This window comes from Marmota flaviventris, chromosome 4 (assembly GCF_047511675.1).
Source record: "Marmota flaviventris isolate mMarFla1 chromosome 4, mMarFla1.hap1, whole genome shotgun sequence".
Lineage (NCBI taxonomy): Eukaryota > Metazoa > Chordata > Mammalia > Rodentia > Sciuridae > Marmota > Marmota flaviventris.
The window spans coordinates 55,331,244-55,346,836 of record NC_092501.1 but is presented as its reverse complement, the minus strand read 5'-3'; the positions used below and the strand labels follow the sequence as shown (position 1 = coordinate 55,346,836).

Here is a 15,593-nt window from a genome sequence, read left to right as displayed (position 1 = left end):
AATAAGTGCCAACTTGTGAGACATCTTACAGCATGCAGATACTTTGACTTCCACAAAATCATAGTGCTGAAGCAGCTCACACATATATTTTGCCTTTTCTTATAATGATGACTTAGATGAGAAGCCAGGCAAAACTTTGTAAGATGTGTTATGTCTCTACTTATTGTGGAGGTCACTTATTTGAGGATCTTGATTGTGAAAGAACATTAGGGGAAATTTATTTTCTGATATGATTTAGCATAGCTATAAAAAATGAGAAGCCCTGAGAAGGCATTGATATTTAGACAAGACAAATTTTAAAATAATAATTATTATTATAAGTCATTTAAAGAATGGCTTTAAAGGCATTAACATTATCCTTAAGAATCAATTTTGAGATATTTTGCATAAAAGTGTATATGTTCTTAAACATATAATCAAGTGATAATAGGTGGCATATCATAACATATTCACATTAACATTCACATTAACATATTAGTCATTAAAACTATTACCCAAATCACTAAGCCCACAAATGAATATGAACCTACATCAGTAATCAACCAGAAAGCATTTACTGAAGATCCACAGAAATAAAGAGAAAAAAATCTCTCCTAAATACAACTTGACCCATTTTTAAAACAAAAAACTAATAACCCACAGAAACATGTATCTATCAATGGAAAACCTTTCCACTTATCTTCTACCTATTTTCTTCCATAATTTCAGGCTAAGAGAGCATAAAATTCTTTCCCCAGAAAATATCCTGATATTCCCTATGAAACCCATAGAAATAAAAACAAAAAGTAAATAGAAAGTATCATATTTACTTTAGTTTTAATGTTTCTTATTATAGACATAGGGAAGATCATTTCTTTTTAGTTGATTAATTGGCTATAAGTGGACAGACGGATGGATGGTTAGATAGATAGATGAGCACATATTTTCATAGTGTCTCTCTTATACAGAATAAATCCCTTAAATTATCCTCTCAATCTTAATGATTCTAGGAAGAAGAATTATTCTCTTTCCTATACCTGTCTTTCACACCTAAAGAATATATCAGAACCTCAGGGGAGAGCCCATGTTCTCTCCAAATTCCCTGCCCTGATAGTCTTACCCATTCTCCTCCATTTTTCATCTCTCCCTGGCCTCATTCCATAAAACCATCACCTCTTTGTTATCAACCTCTCCCCGTCTACTGGATCCTTCCCTTGTATCTATAGATGAACTATTGTGTATACTCAAAGACATTCACAATCTCTGCTACACCCATGTGTAAGTGAAAAGATCAGTGCTTCACCAATGCCTTTCCAAAACTATTCACCTTATACACATGTAGTAAAAGAGAGAGATAAAAAACAAAGAAGCATCCTCATTGGCTCTTGATATACTCTAATTCTTAAATTAATATCTTAAATGAATATCTTAAATAAAGGCAAATATTGTAGAGTCTATAAGCCTTAAGACTCTTCAGATATGATGCCACATGATTACATGCCACTATTAATACAAAAAGTGGATATTTGAAATATTCTTGAGAGTAATATGAATCTTCCAAAAAGCTGTCCCTAGTGACTTAACATAGTATCTGTTCATAATCAAGATAGTGAATTTCAAATATAATAATTCTCTCATGTGTCTTCAGCAAAATTTAATATTAAAAACAAAGATAATTATATTGAAAGTCTCAAACCAACTGATTATGACAAATTTAATAATATATAAAAGCATTTCAGTACAATTATATGCTTCAGGATTTACTATACTATTACAAACACTAATGTATACTATCACTTCATGTATAGTATCAAACCATTTTCCAGTCAATTATAATAAGAAATTTGAAGCAGGGAAAAAAAGACAATTTATATATTAAGCATCCTAGGGTTACTCTAAACATTTTTTCATTTTTTTTTTCTTTTTTTTTTTTTTTGCACCAGGGATTGAACTCAGGTACACTCAACCACTGAGCCACATCCCCAGCCCTATTTTGTATTTTATTTAGAGACAGGGTCTCACTGAGTTGCTTAGCACCTTGCTGTTGCTGAGGCTGGCTATGAACTCGAGATCCTCCTGTCTCAGCCTCCCAAGCCACTGAGATTATAGGCGTGTGCCACTGTGCCCAGCTAACCATATTTTTAAATAACTATAATGTATAAATATATATATTCATCTACTTAAAATTATAGTAAATGTTGACTTTTATTTTAAAACACTGGCATTATTGATCACAGGGAGCACATTTTCTAAAATGTAACACAGTTCTATATAATTCCTTTATTGAACATAATCCAAAATGCTTGATGAGAACCCCCTTCCCCTGCTTCAAGACTGTCAACTATGGCCTTGTCCTAAGTCTATGCTTAACTTTATCATAAGTCACTTACAAAAAGTGCCTACTATTCCTTTACTTTGTAAAAGCCTTTTTGCTTTGAAAAAATAATTATTCAAATTGTATTAAGTTGAAAACTTATTTTAATTTCTTTTCAAATGAAAGTATGAATTACTATTATCATATAATATACAAAATGTAAAGTCACAACATCTTATAATTTATCCTGTTAATTACTTGCTTCTCTCTTCACTGATTTTATTTCCTTTCTAAAAGTAGAAACATGATCTCTTTTTCTCAGCTATTCAGCTATAATATAGAAAATGTGCTTCAAGAAAGGATTCAAACACTATTGCCAAATGTTTTCTCTCAAATGCAGTTCTAGGATTGAAATGTTTTTGTTTGGTTTGCTTTTTGTTTTGGTTCGGTTTTCCATCATTCCACCTACCACTTTGATTCTCTCTAACACAGGCAAATCTAAATTGACAGATGGGATATTCTTCTGGTAACCTTAATGCATAGCCCAGAGCCAAACTATGCAACAAGATATGTCTTTCAATGTATGACCTTAGGGTTCTATCAAATGAGGGCTCACAAAGGGCTTTATTTGTTACCCTACTTATAACAGGTACTATCCTACATTGAAATTAAGATTGCTAACATTGGGGGGATCCAACATGGCGGCCGGTGAGGAAGCGCACTTTCAGTATCTCCACATTAACGGGATCAGAAAGACCCATTAATACACCTAAATTCTACCTACTGAGGAACTTCTAGCAAAATTCCGCTGAAAGGAGACCTGCCGGTAATTAGTAAGTTTATTAGAGGTGACAGTTTGTCCCAGACGAGTGAATCTTGACCACGCAGCGCAGAGGTCCAGTCACACGGCCTCCGCCTGCCCGGCTCTGCAAGCGGCCCCCAGCGCCCGGTGCGGCGAGAAGGGTCCCCACCCGACCCGGCAGACGGCCCCCGCCATCCCCATCCCGGCTCTGCTGGCAGCCCTGCTCCCACTGCCAACCCCCCCCCCGCCTGGCTCTGCGAACGCCCCCACCCACCCGGCAAACGGCCCCCCGCCCGCTCGGCTCTTGGCCATGCGGCGCAGAGGTCCAGTCCCGCGGCCGCCGCCTGCCCGGCTCTGCAAGTGGCCCCAGGCGGCGCAGCGATAAGGGTCCCCGCCAGGCCCGGCAGACGGCCCCGGCCCTCCCGGCTCTGCTGACGGCCCCGCCCGCACGGCGAACGCCCCCCACCCCCGCCCGCTCAGCTCGGTGAACGGCCCCGCCCGCCCGGCTCAGGAGGCGACCTGAAGGGAATCTAACCAAGCCTTTATGAAATAGCGAACTGGGAACTAAAACCAGAGACTGAGTCAGACCAGAGACAAGCCAGTTCCACCCCTCCCTTCGGACACTCCGGCAAGGAGCCAGGGGCCCACCATAGCAGAGAGGGGAAGTCACCAAAGTTCGGCCAACAAGATTCCTTCCCAGCGGAATCTACTTTAGCAGGTGTGTGACTCCCACCCACATCAGATACAAACAACCGGGAAACTTCAAAAATCTCTCCGTGCGCACGACCATAAGGGCCAAGGGACTCCCGACCCCCAACTCCCCCTAATGCCAGTGACGTGGGCATGACTGTAGGGGCGGAGGGAAGCAGAGAAGACTCCCCACCCCCAACTCCCCCAACCGCCAACTGAGAGGGCGTGACGGTAGGGGCGGAGGAAAAAAGAGGACACTCCAGACCCCCAACTCCTCCTACCGCCAGCGGAGTGGTCGTGATTGTAGGGGCTGAGGGAAGCAGAGGGGATCCTCGATCCCCAACTCCCATTACCACCAGAGGCGACACCAAAGGTCTTAGCCGCCAGCTTCCAAGGGTGTGCCCACCAAAGGGGTCCAGAAAAATTAAACTATTGACTCCCAGACCACAGCTCCACAGCACTGGGGCTTAGATGAATGACAGAGAGAGTGCTCAGTCGTTCGGGAAATAGGGCACGCGGTGGGGCTGAAAGTGTAACCAGATCCCTGGGGAACCGCCTCTGGTGAGCAGGACCTGGCTGGCTGGCTGACAGGAGGAAGGGGAGGAGGGGCCATAGAAGTGAAACGGCTCTGGACCAACAGGATTGAGAGACTGTCAACATATTGAGGGCAAAACTCAGCCCGGAGGGCACAGCTTTGCCTACGGGAAGAGAAGAAAATGGATCGCTAAGACCTAATTTTATTTCTTATTTTATTTTATTTTATTTTTTCTCTCCCTTTTCCCCTCTTTCTTTCCCCTTCCAAGTTTTATTGTTCTGTCCATTCTCCTCTATGCTATCTATCTCCCTCTCCTTCTTTCTTTTCAAAAACACTTTCCTTCCCCTTTCCCCCAACTTTCATCCCAAGCATTACGTCCTCCATTTCGTGTAACTGTCTAAATGCAAATAGGTGAATGTTTCGAGGCCGTCTATAGTGCTCCTAAATACCTAGCTACTACCAACACCCTGATCCAATCGACGGATAGTATCCCCCTTCAGTAGAGCAATCTTCTGAAGTAGCCAAGACATACTAACCCTTATACCTTCATAGCACCTAACCTAAAGTCCTAAGAACAAACAACAAATCACTATATGCATACAAAATCCGGAAGCCCTTTATAAACTGAATGAATCAGCTCTAAAGTACAATAAAGCCCAACATCTCTAGGCATAATCTCCCACCACAAAGGAGAGACAACAGAGATATACAAAGCCAAAACAAATGTATAGGAGAAAGCAGTTACAAAGCAGTCAAACAGAGCTGGAAAGTAAGGTGAACAACATGAAAAAACAAGGGAAAAAAGGATTACAGATAATGCAGGACAACTTAAATCTACAGGAGGACCTAGAAGCATCAGAAACATGGACAGGGAAGGAAATCAAGGCATACCTAACTCAGATGGAACGGAATATTAGAGAAGACATGAGACAGCAAGTCCAAGCATTGAAAGTATATTTCGAAAACGAACTAAACAAACAAATTCAAACTGCAAAGAATGAACTTTACCAGGAGATAGAGATCTTAAAAAAAAAAACAGTAATTTTAGAAATGCAAGAAACCATAAACCAGATTAAAAATGTTAACGAGAATATTACAAATAGACTAGATCAAGTAGAAGTCAGAACATCAGATAATGAAGACAAAGTTTATCAACTTGAAAAGAATATAGTCAACACAGAAAAGATGCTTAAATCCCACGAGCAATCTATCCAAGAGATATGGGACCTCATCAAAAAACCAAATTTGAGAGTCATTGGGATAGAAGAAGGCACAGAGGTTCAAACCAAAGGAATGGACAACTTATTAAATGAAATAATCCTAGAAAACTTCCCAGAGATGAAAGATGGAATGGATTGCCAAATCCTGGAAGCCTACAGGACCCCAAACATCCAAAACCGTAATAGACCAACTCCAAGACATATAATTATGAAGATAGCCAACATACAGAACAAGGAGAGAATATTAAAATCTACGAGAGAAAGGAGGCAGATTACATTCAGGGGTAAACCAATTAGGTTAATGGCTGATTTTTCATCACAGACTTTGAAAGCGAGAAGATCCTGGAACAATGTATTTCAAACGCTGAAAAATAATGGATTCCAACCAAGAATACTGTATCCAGCAAAATTAAGCTTCAGATTTGACAATGAAATTTAAATATTTCATGATAAACAAAAGCTAAAAGAATTCGCAGCCAGAAAACCAGCACTGCAAAGCATTTTGGGCAAAATTCTACAAGAAGAGGAATGGAAAAATAGTGCCCAAAACTAACAGTGGGAGGTATCTCAGTAAAGGGGGAGGAAAATAACCAAAAAGTAAAAACTAGCCAAACTAAAATAAATAAATAAATAAACATGACTGGAAGTACAAATCATATTTCAATTGTAACCTTAAATGTTAATGGACTAAATTCACCAATCAAGAGACACAAGCTAGTAACCTGGATCAAAAAAACAAATCCAACAATATGCTGCCTTCAGGAGACTCATATGATAGGAAAAGACGTACACAGGCTGAAGGTGAAAGGTTGGGAAAAATCATACCACTCACATGGCCCTCGGAAGCAAGCAGGAGTGGCCATATTCATAACGAATAAAATCAACTTCAAACCTAAGTTAATCAAAAGGGATAAAGAAGGACACTATATCCTGTTAAAAGGAACCATCCACCAACAAGACATAACAATTATCAATTTGTATGCACCAAACAATGGTGCGGCAACGTTCATAAAACAAACTCTCCTCAAGTTCAAGAGTCAAATAGACCACAACACAATAATAATGGGGGACTTCAACACACCGCTCTCGCCATTAGACAGATCCTCCAGACAAAAGCTGAATAAAGAAACTATAGAACTCAATGACACAATCAATAATCTAGGCTTAACCGACATATATAGAATATATCAACCATCATCAAGTGGATACGCGTTCTTCTCAGCAGCACATGGATCTTACTCAAAGATAGATCATATATTATGCCATAGGGCAACTCTTAGTAAATATAAAGGTGTGGAGATAATACCATGCACCATATCTGATCATAATGGAATGAAACTGGAAATCAATGATAAAAGAAGGAAGGAAAAATCCTGCATCACATGGAAAATAAACAATATGTTACTGAATGATCAATGGGTTATAGAAGACATAAAGGAGGAAATCAAAAAATTCTTAGAGATAAACGACAATTCAGACACAACATACCGGAATCTATGGGACACAATGAAAGCAGTTTTAAGAGGGAAATTCATTTCCTGGAGTTCATTCCTCAAAAAAAGAAAAAAACAACAAATAAATGAACTCACACTACATCTCAAAACCCTAGAAAAGGAAGAGCAAAACAACAGCAAATATAGCAGAAGACAAGAAATAATTAAAATCAGAGCGGAAATCAACGAAATTGAAACAAAAAAAACCATTGAAAAAATTGATAAAACTAAAAGTTGGTTCTTTGAAAAAATAAATAAGATCGACAGACCCTTAGCCATGCTAACAAAGAGAAGAAGAGAGAAAACTCAAATTACTAACATACAGGATGAAAAAGGCAATATCACAACAGACACTACGGAAATACAGAAGATAATTAGAAAGTATTTTGAAACCCTATATTCTAATAAAATAGAAGACAGTGAAGATATTGATAAATTTCTTAAGTCATATTATCTGCCCAGATTGAGTCAGGAAAACACACACAATTTAAACAGACCAATAACAAAGGAAGAAAGAGAAGAAGCCATCAAAAGACTACCAACCAAGAAAAGCCCTGGACCGGATTGGTATACAGCGGAGTTTTACAAAACCTTCAAAGAAGAATTAATACCAATACTTTTCAAGCTATTTCAAGAAATAGAAAAAGAAGGAGCTCTTCCAAATTCATTCTATGAGGCCAACATCACCCTGATCCCGAAACCAGACAAAGACACTTCAAAGAAAGAAAACTACAGACCAATATCTCTAATGAACATAGATGCAAAAATTCTCAATAAAATATTGGCGAATCGAATACAAAAGCATATCAAAAAAAATTGTGCACCATGATCAAGTAGGATTCATCCCTGGGATGCAAGGCTGGTTCAATATACAGAAATCAATAAATGTTATTCACCACATCAATAGACTTAAAGATAAGAACCATATGATCGTCTCTATAGATGCAGAAAAAGCATTCGACAAAATACAGCATCCCTTTATGTTCAAAACACTAGAAAAACTAGGGATAACAGGAACTTACCTCAACATTGTAAAAGCTATATATGCTAAGCCTCAGGCTAACATCATTCTAAATGGAGAAAAACTGAAGGCATTCCCGCTAAAATCTGGAACAAGACAGGGATGCCCTCTCTCACCACTTCTATTTAATTTAGTCCTTGAAATACTAGCCAGAGCAATTAGACAGACAGAAGAAATTAAAGGCATAAAAATAGGAAAAGAAGAACTTAAAATATCACTATTTGCGGACGACATGATCCTATACTTAGAAGACACAAAAGGGTCCACAAAGAAACTACTAGAACTAATAAATGAATTCAGCAAAGTGGCAGGATATAAAATCAACACGCATAAATCAAAGGCATTCCTGTATATCAGCAACAAAACATCTGAAATGGAAATGAGGAAAACCACCCCATTCACAATATCCTCAAAAAAAATAAAATACTTGGGAACCAACCTAACAAAAGAGGTGAAAGATTTATACAATGAAAACTACAGAACCCTAAAGAGAGAAATAGAAGAAGATCTTAGAAGATGGAAAAATGTACCCTGTTCATGGATAGGCAGAACCAACATCATCAAAATGGCGATATTACCCAAAGTTCTCTACAGGTTCAACGCAATGCCAATCAAAAGCCCAACGGCATTTCTTGTAGAAATAGATAAAGCTATCATGAAATTCATATGGAAAACCAAAAGACCCAGAATAGCAAAAGCAATTCTAAGCAGGAAGTGTGAATCGGGAGGTATAGCGATACCAGATTTCACACTGTACTACAGAGCAATAGTAACAAAAACAGCATGGTACTGGTACCAAAACAGGCAGGTGGACCAATGGTACAGAATAGAGGACACAGAGACCAATCCACAAAATTAAAACTTTCTTATATTTGATAAAGGCGCTAAAAGCATGCAATGGAGAAAGGATAGCATCTTCAACAAATGGTGCTGGGAAAACTGGAAATCCATATGCAACAAAATGAAGCTGAACCCCTTTCTCTCGCCATGCACAAAAGTTAATTCAAAATGGATCAAAGAGCTTGATATCAAATCAGAGACTCTGCGCCTGATAGAAGAAAAAGTTGGCTCCGATCTACATATTGTGGGGTCGGGCTCCAAATTCCTTAATAGGACGCCCATAGCACAAGAGTTAAATACAAGAATAAACAAATGGGACTTACTTAAACTAAAAAGTTTTTTCTCAGCAAGAGAAACAATAAGAGAGGTAAATAGGGAACCTACATCCTGGGAACAAATTTTTACTCCTCACACTTCAGATAGAGCCCTAATATCCAGAATATACAAAGAACTCAAAAAATTAAACAATAAGATAACAAATAACCCTATCAACAAATGGGCCAAGGACCTGAACAGACACTTCTCAGAGGAGGACATACAATCAATCAATAAGTACATGAAAAAATGCTCACCATCTCTAGCAGTCAGAGAAATACAAATCAAAACCACCCTAAGATACCATCTCACTCCAGTAAGATTGGCAGCCATTATGAAGTCAAACAACAATAAGTGCTGGCGAGGATGTGGGGAAAAGGGTACACTTGTACATTGCTGGTGGGACTGCAAATTGGTGTGGCCAATATGGAAAGCAGTATGGAGATTCCTGGGAAAGCTGGGAATGGAACCACCATTTGACCCAGCTATCGCCCTTCTCGGTCTATTCCCTGAGGACCTTAAAAGAGCATACTATAGGGATACTGCCACATCAATGATCATAGCAGCACAATTCACAATAGCTAGACTCTGGAATCAACCTAGATGCCCTTCAATAGATGAATGGATAAAAAAAAATGTGGCATTTATACACAATGGAGTATTACTCAGCACTAAAAAACGACAAAATCATGGATTTTGCAGGGAAATGGATGGCATTAGAGCAGATTATGCTAAGTGAAGCTAGCCAATCCTAAAAAAACAAATGCCAAATGTCTTCTTTGATATAAAGAGAGCAACTAAGAAAAGAACAGGGAAGAAGAGCATGAGGAAAAGATTAACATTAAACAGAGACGAGTGGGGGGAGAGAAAGGGAGAGAGAAGGGAAACTGTATGGAAATGGAAGGAGACCCTCATTGTTACACAAAATTACATATAAGAGTTTGTGAGGGGAAAGGGGAAAAAAAACAAGGGAGAGAATTAAACAACAGCAGATGGGATAGAGAGGGAAGATGAAAGGGAAGGGGAGGGGGGATAGTAGGGGATAGGAAAGGTAGCAGAATACAACAGTCATTAATATGGTATTATGTAAAAATGTGGATGTGTAACCAATGTGATTCTGCAACTTGTATTTGGGGCAAAAATGGGAGTTCATAACCCACTTGAATCAAATGTATGAAAGATGATATGTCATGAGCTTTGAAATGTTTTGAACAACCAATAAAAAAATGCAAAAAAAAAAAGATTGCTAACATTACTTTCTTCTTTCATCTCAGGGACAAAAGTAGAGGACATTGTTGTGAATTAAAATAAGATCTAAGTGAATCTTCACAGCCTTTAATAACATGTCAATTCACTGCAGAATCACAAAGGGTTTCCAAAACTACACTAAGAACCAAAAACTGGAAGGGGGAAAAATTAAGAAGAACAAAAGTTATCTATATCATATATAAATATTCCAAAAGAATGTTTGTCAGCCAAGAGGTAAAAGACTGAGATAATTTAACCAAGGCATTTTCTATTTCTGTGTTTGTCCTTAATGAACATTAAGAAAGTTGTTCAGAAGCTCACTTTTCCATAGAAAAAAATATAAAATAATAAACCAACAAGTCCTTGAAGAACCTTGGCTATATTTAATTATTATTCCTTGAATAAATGCTGTTTCTTATGAAAAAATCTTTCTGATCTTTTGTATCTGTCCTATTCAGTAATCCTGATTGATTGAAGATCAGGGCAATAAGAGACATAAAACTGCAGAATTTTGCAAATGAAGTTGAAGCAAGGTCAAAGTCTGACAAATTGTTATCAACGTCTTACAGCAATACTACCTGAATCCAAAACAGAATTCCTACTATGTTGTGAGTGTTGAGTGTTGAATTCCAAGACATTTGCACTTAATAATCTACAAACTCTTAATTAAATCTAGGTAGTATCTCTTAAAATCTAAGAATACCTTCTACAACAGCCTTCATTTCAACAAGTGTACTAGGCTTGAATAAATATAAACAATGAGTGATTCACTATACCATTAGATGCTAGTGATTACTTTTGTAAACTTCTTCCTTGGGGTTGAGTTGAAATCTGCCACTTTTGAATTTCATCCAATAGAGATATAAACAGGTTTAAAGACAGACTAGGATAAAATCCCAGTTTTCAGAAAGTAAGGAAGGAGAACAAATCTCTATAGACAGTAGTAATAGAGGTCTCTAGGGACAGACCTCAAGACAGGGTAAACCCACCGTTGGGAATCCTTCCCTTCTCCCCCGACTATCTTTGTCTATAATACCGGAATTTTACTTTATCTCCTGCTTGAAACTGAACTTATATCCATTTTTAAATTTACTTTGTTTAACACACATTTCAATTTTAAATGCAGTTAACTCTGAGATCATGGAGCACATATTTACCACAATTAGCATGAACTAGCTCATTGCTCTCCATCTAATATCCTTTACCATCCCTCTCTATTACAGTACACACCATTTTGTAGTTTAGTCGTGCCCTAGCAGCAAAAGAGAGGGATGGCAGAAGATCAAAGATATACAGAGAGGCTAGTGGAAAATCTCACCCTCTAAAATTTGCAAAAAAAAAAAGTTGTTCTCTATTCCCTCACAAACATTAAATTTTTTTCCACCTGGTTTTTCTTCCTACGGTAACACATCATTCTCTCTCTCTTTCTTTCTCTCTCTCTCTCTCTCTCTCTCTCACACACACACACACACACACACACACACACACACACACAGAGTCTTCAGAATCTAGAGCTCAGGCTCCTCTTAGTAAAGCTGTAACTCTTCTCCATAAGTTGATATGTTCTTATAGGAAGACTTAAGAAACCTAACTAACTGTCTGTAATATAGTTCCTATAGAAAAGTCCCTAATATCAGTATTTGACATTTTTTTAAAAAATAAACTCTTTTGGGAGGTATTGAGGATTAAACTCCGGGCACTTATACTGAGCCACAACATCCCCAACACTTTTCATTTTATTTTGAGGCAATGTCTTGCTAAGTTGCTTAGGACCTCCCTAAACTGCTGTGGCTAGTCTCAAACTTGTGTTCCTCCTGCCTCAGCCTCCCAAATCACAGGGATTACAGGCATGCATCACTGCACTCAGTTTAAAAATAAACTTTTGTAACAATCAATTCTTCTTTAAGATTATTAAATTCCATAATACAGTCATCATGCTTATCTGATTATTCCAACTTTGTACTCATCTTTCAACTATATTATTCAAGTCATTTTTTCAGAGATTACTGTAAACTCAAGTCTCCCTATTATGTATTTGGACAAATAAATTTTATTTGCTTCTAAATGCAAAGTTTTATTTTTTTCTCTTAAACACAGTTCATCCTAAAGAATCTTAACTTTTGTTCTTACAAGTCAAAAAATTGATTTTGGAGAACCCAACACATTAATACTCCCTCCTAGTTTTCTTGTTTATCCATTAATTTATTCTAGTATAAATTCTAGAATTCCCAGTTAAATCACTGACCAGGTGAAATCTATCTATGAAACCTAATTTTTATACCATCACAAATCGCCTTCAAGGTACATAATGACAATTAATAAACACTTTAGATATGATTTTCAAGCAGTTATTAAGCAGTTATTTTCAAGCAGTTATTTCAAGCAGTTTTTTATCTTATCAAGAAATTATATCAATGGGAAAGCTTTTCCAAATGTTTCACTGAAATAGAAACACTCTTTCTATGCCTTTCTATTTAAGCGTTCAATTTTTCAAAAATTCTAGTGTGATGTGAGTTGTTCCTGGAGAATCCAGACTAACTACTAGCAATTACTGCCATTTAATTACATTTTAGTTTAGTTTTCCTACAGTTTGGTGCTTAGATGTCTAGTCTCATTGTTCCCCTCTTTTGAAGATCAGGATATATGCCTTTCCTTATCTATTAGTCAATTAGAGCTGCTAAAACAAATATACCATAGACTAGTTGACTTAAAAAAATTTAATTTCTCACAGTTCTAAAGTCTGGGAAGTCTAAGATCAAGGTGGTGGAAGATCCTGCATGTGTTGAAGGCCTGATATCAGATTTCACAGACACATGCATTCTCATTATGTCTTTATATGGTTGAGAGCTGAACATGTCATGTCTCTTTATATAAGGGCAATAATCTCACTCATGATGGCTCCACTCTCATGACCTAATTACCTCCGAAAGACAGACTTCACATCCTAACACCATAACCTTGGGGGTTAGGATCTCAATGTAAAAATTTGTGGGGGAAAGTAGTATACAAATATTCACTGCATAGCATCCTGCTTTGGTAGACCTGTCACATGTCTCAGTGAATCCCAGGAGAGACTCCATAATCACATTTACAGATCATTTTAGAATTCAGGGATATACTTCTTTAGGATGTACATTTCAAATATTTTAAAGAGATGAGGCTTTTTTTATTTCATTCATCTAGAGCTTCAGTTTTTTTTAATATTTATTTTTTAGGTGTAGATGGACACAACACAATGCTTTTATTTTTATGTGGTGCTGAGTATCGAACCCAGGTCCCACCGTGCTAGGCGAGCACTCTACCGCCAAGCCACAATCCCAGCCTCTCAGTTCTTTTTTGATTAGTTAAATACTTATAGGAAACACATGGTTAACGATGTACATAGTGAAAGCAAATCCCTTTTCTGTTCCTAATTTCTCTCCCCAAGGCAATTACTCTGGTCATTTATTCTTAGAGTTCCAGAGATAGCAATATACAAGTATTTAAATATTTAATACAAATTATAATCTCCCTGCTTTTCCACTTAATTAAAATCCCTGTCTCAATCTTTGTTCCTTCAGTGGCAATTTCACATCAGAGTTTATGTGTAGCATCTGTCATCTATTAATCTCATGTATCAGGTTCATAAAGAGAAACTATTCCTTCCTTATTCTTTTTGTTTCTTTCTCTGTGACTATAGCTTTGGAATCCTTTTTTTTTTTTTTCCTTCAGCGTATCATGCCAACTCTATAAAATGTGAAGTGCTTTAGCATTTCCAAGTTTCTGCCTTTCTCTTTTATCTGCCATCGGCATATGGCCCTCTTCTCTGATCCATATTCTTTTCAATTTCACATTCCCTACATATATACACCAGGGTTTTGAATTGTTAATGCTGTTCCTTGTTTATTTATGGAGCACTTAAACACATCAGCACAATTCTAGGTCCTGGTTAAAAATATACATATATATTAAAGCCCAGGCCTAGCCAACTCTGCATCTTCTTTCTTCATTTTTAGCAACTTACATTCAATCATTCAACTATGTCATATATAGCCTCTTAGAATCATACTTACTGTTAATTTGAAATTCTTGAAGTTTGTTTCTCCTAAAGTCTAGCATTGTCTAATTTATGGTTATCCTCTCCACAATAAAATGGCTACTTTGTCCCAAACCAATACTGTCCATAGTCCTGGATAAGAGCAGCCCCTCCTTCTACCTCATGCTTTATAGGAATCTAAAAGACCAAGGCAATACACCCACTCAGAGCCCTTATCTATCCTTACTGGTTCATTCAGGGTACACAGGACCACAACTCCTTGGTTAACCAGTGCAAACCAACTTCCAGTGCCTATACCAGCCTCTTCTTGGAATCCATCCTTCCAGGTATGATGACTGAACATGTTCATCCCTACACCTGAGAAGTAACCAAGAGACAACTGTTTGCTGCTGAATATAGTTGAAGCTTGGGTATGTAAGGTGGCTATCTGCTTGTGATTGCTCAAGGGCCCTCAAGTTCATGACAGAATCAGAAGTAGAAAGAGAAGGGGACAGGCCACATGTTGTGGGGAGAACTAAGCTCATTCTAACAAGAAACTCCAAGGAATCCAAAAATTCTAAATTCAAATCTTGCCTTCTGGATCATTTTGAAAGTATATTCTCAAGGTAGGAAAACTGGAGGATAAAACCTACTTTAACAGCCTCTTAGTTTGATTTATAACTTTCACAAATGTGAGCACATGGTATGCAGGTTTTCATTTGTATCTTTACTCTACTTACCACATATATTAAGGATGGATATGCCCAAAATTTCTTGGACTGCATACCACCATGTTCTTCCCTATTGATCATATTTGCTTCTTTTATTATTTCCTCAATAGTCAAAAATATACAGCTGTCAGCAACATAGGGTAAAAAGTCATCCGCTTATTCTACTTTTAAGGAAAGACTTCCTGAAATTTTCCAAATATGTCATCTGTTACTGTCAATTTTTAAAGCTGGACCAGAAATATTCTTGATCTAATAGGCTTCTCTGCGACAATATCAACTCTCTTTCTTCCCCCAACAAAATGCTCTCTGTTATTTTTTCCTGAAGTAAAAGATATCCACTCAAAGATAGAGAGGAAAAAGGAAAAAAAGGGGAGAGAGTAGCATTGAAGG

The 15,593-nt window shown here is 37.6% G+C and overlaps 1 protein-coding gene across 2 annotated transcripts in view; it reads right to left on the bottom strand.

Moving 5' to 3' along the window:
• Positions 1 to 15,593, bottom strand: part of Ctnna3 (catenin alpha 3) — a 1,728,170-nt gene that overhangs the window by 1,678,445 nt on the left and 34,132 nt on the right. The window lies entirely within an intron of this gene.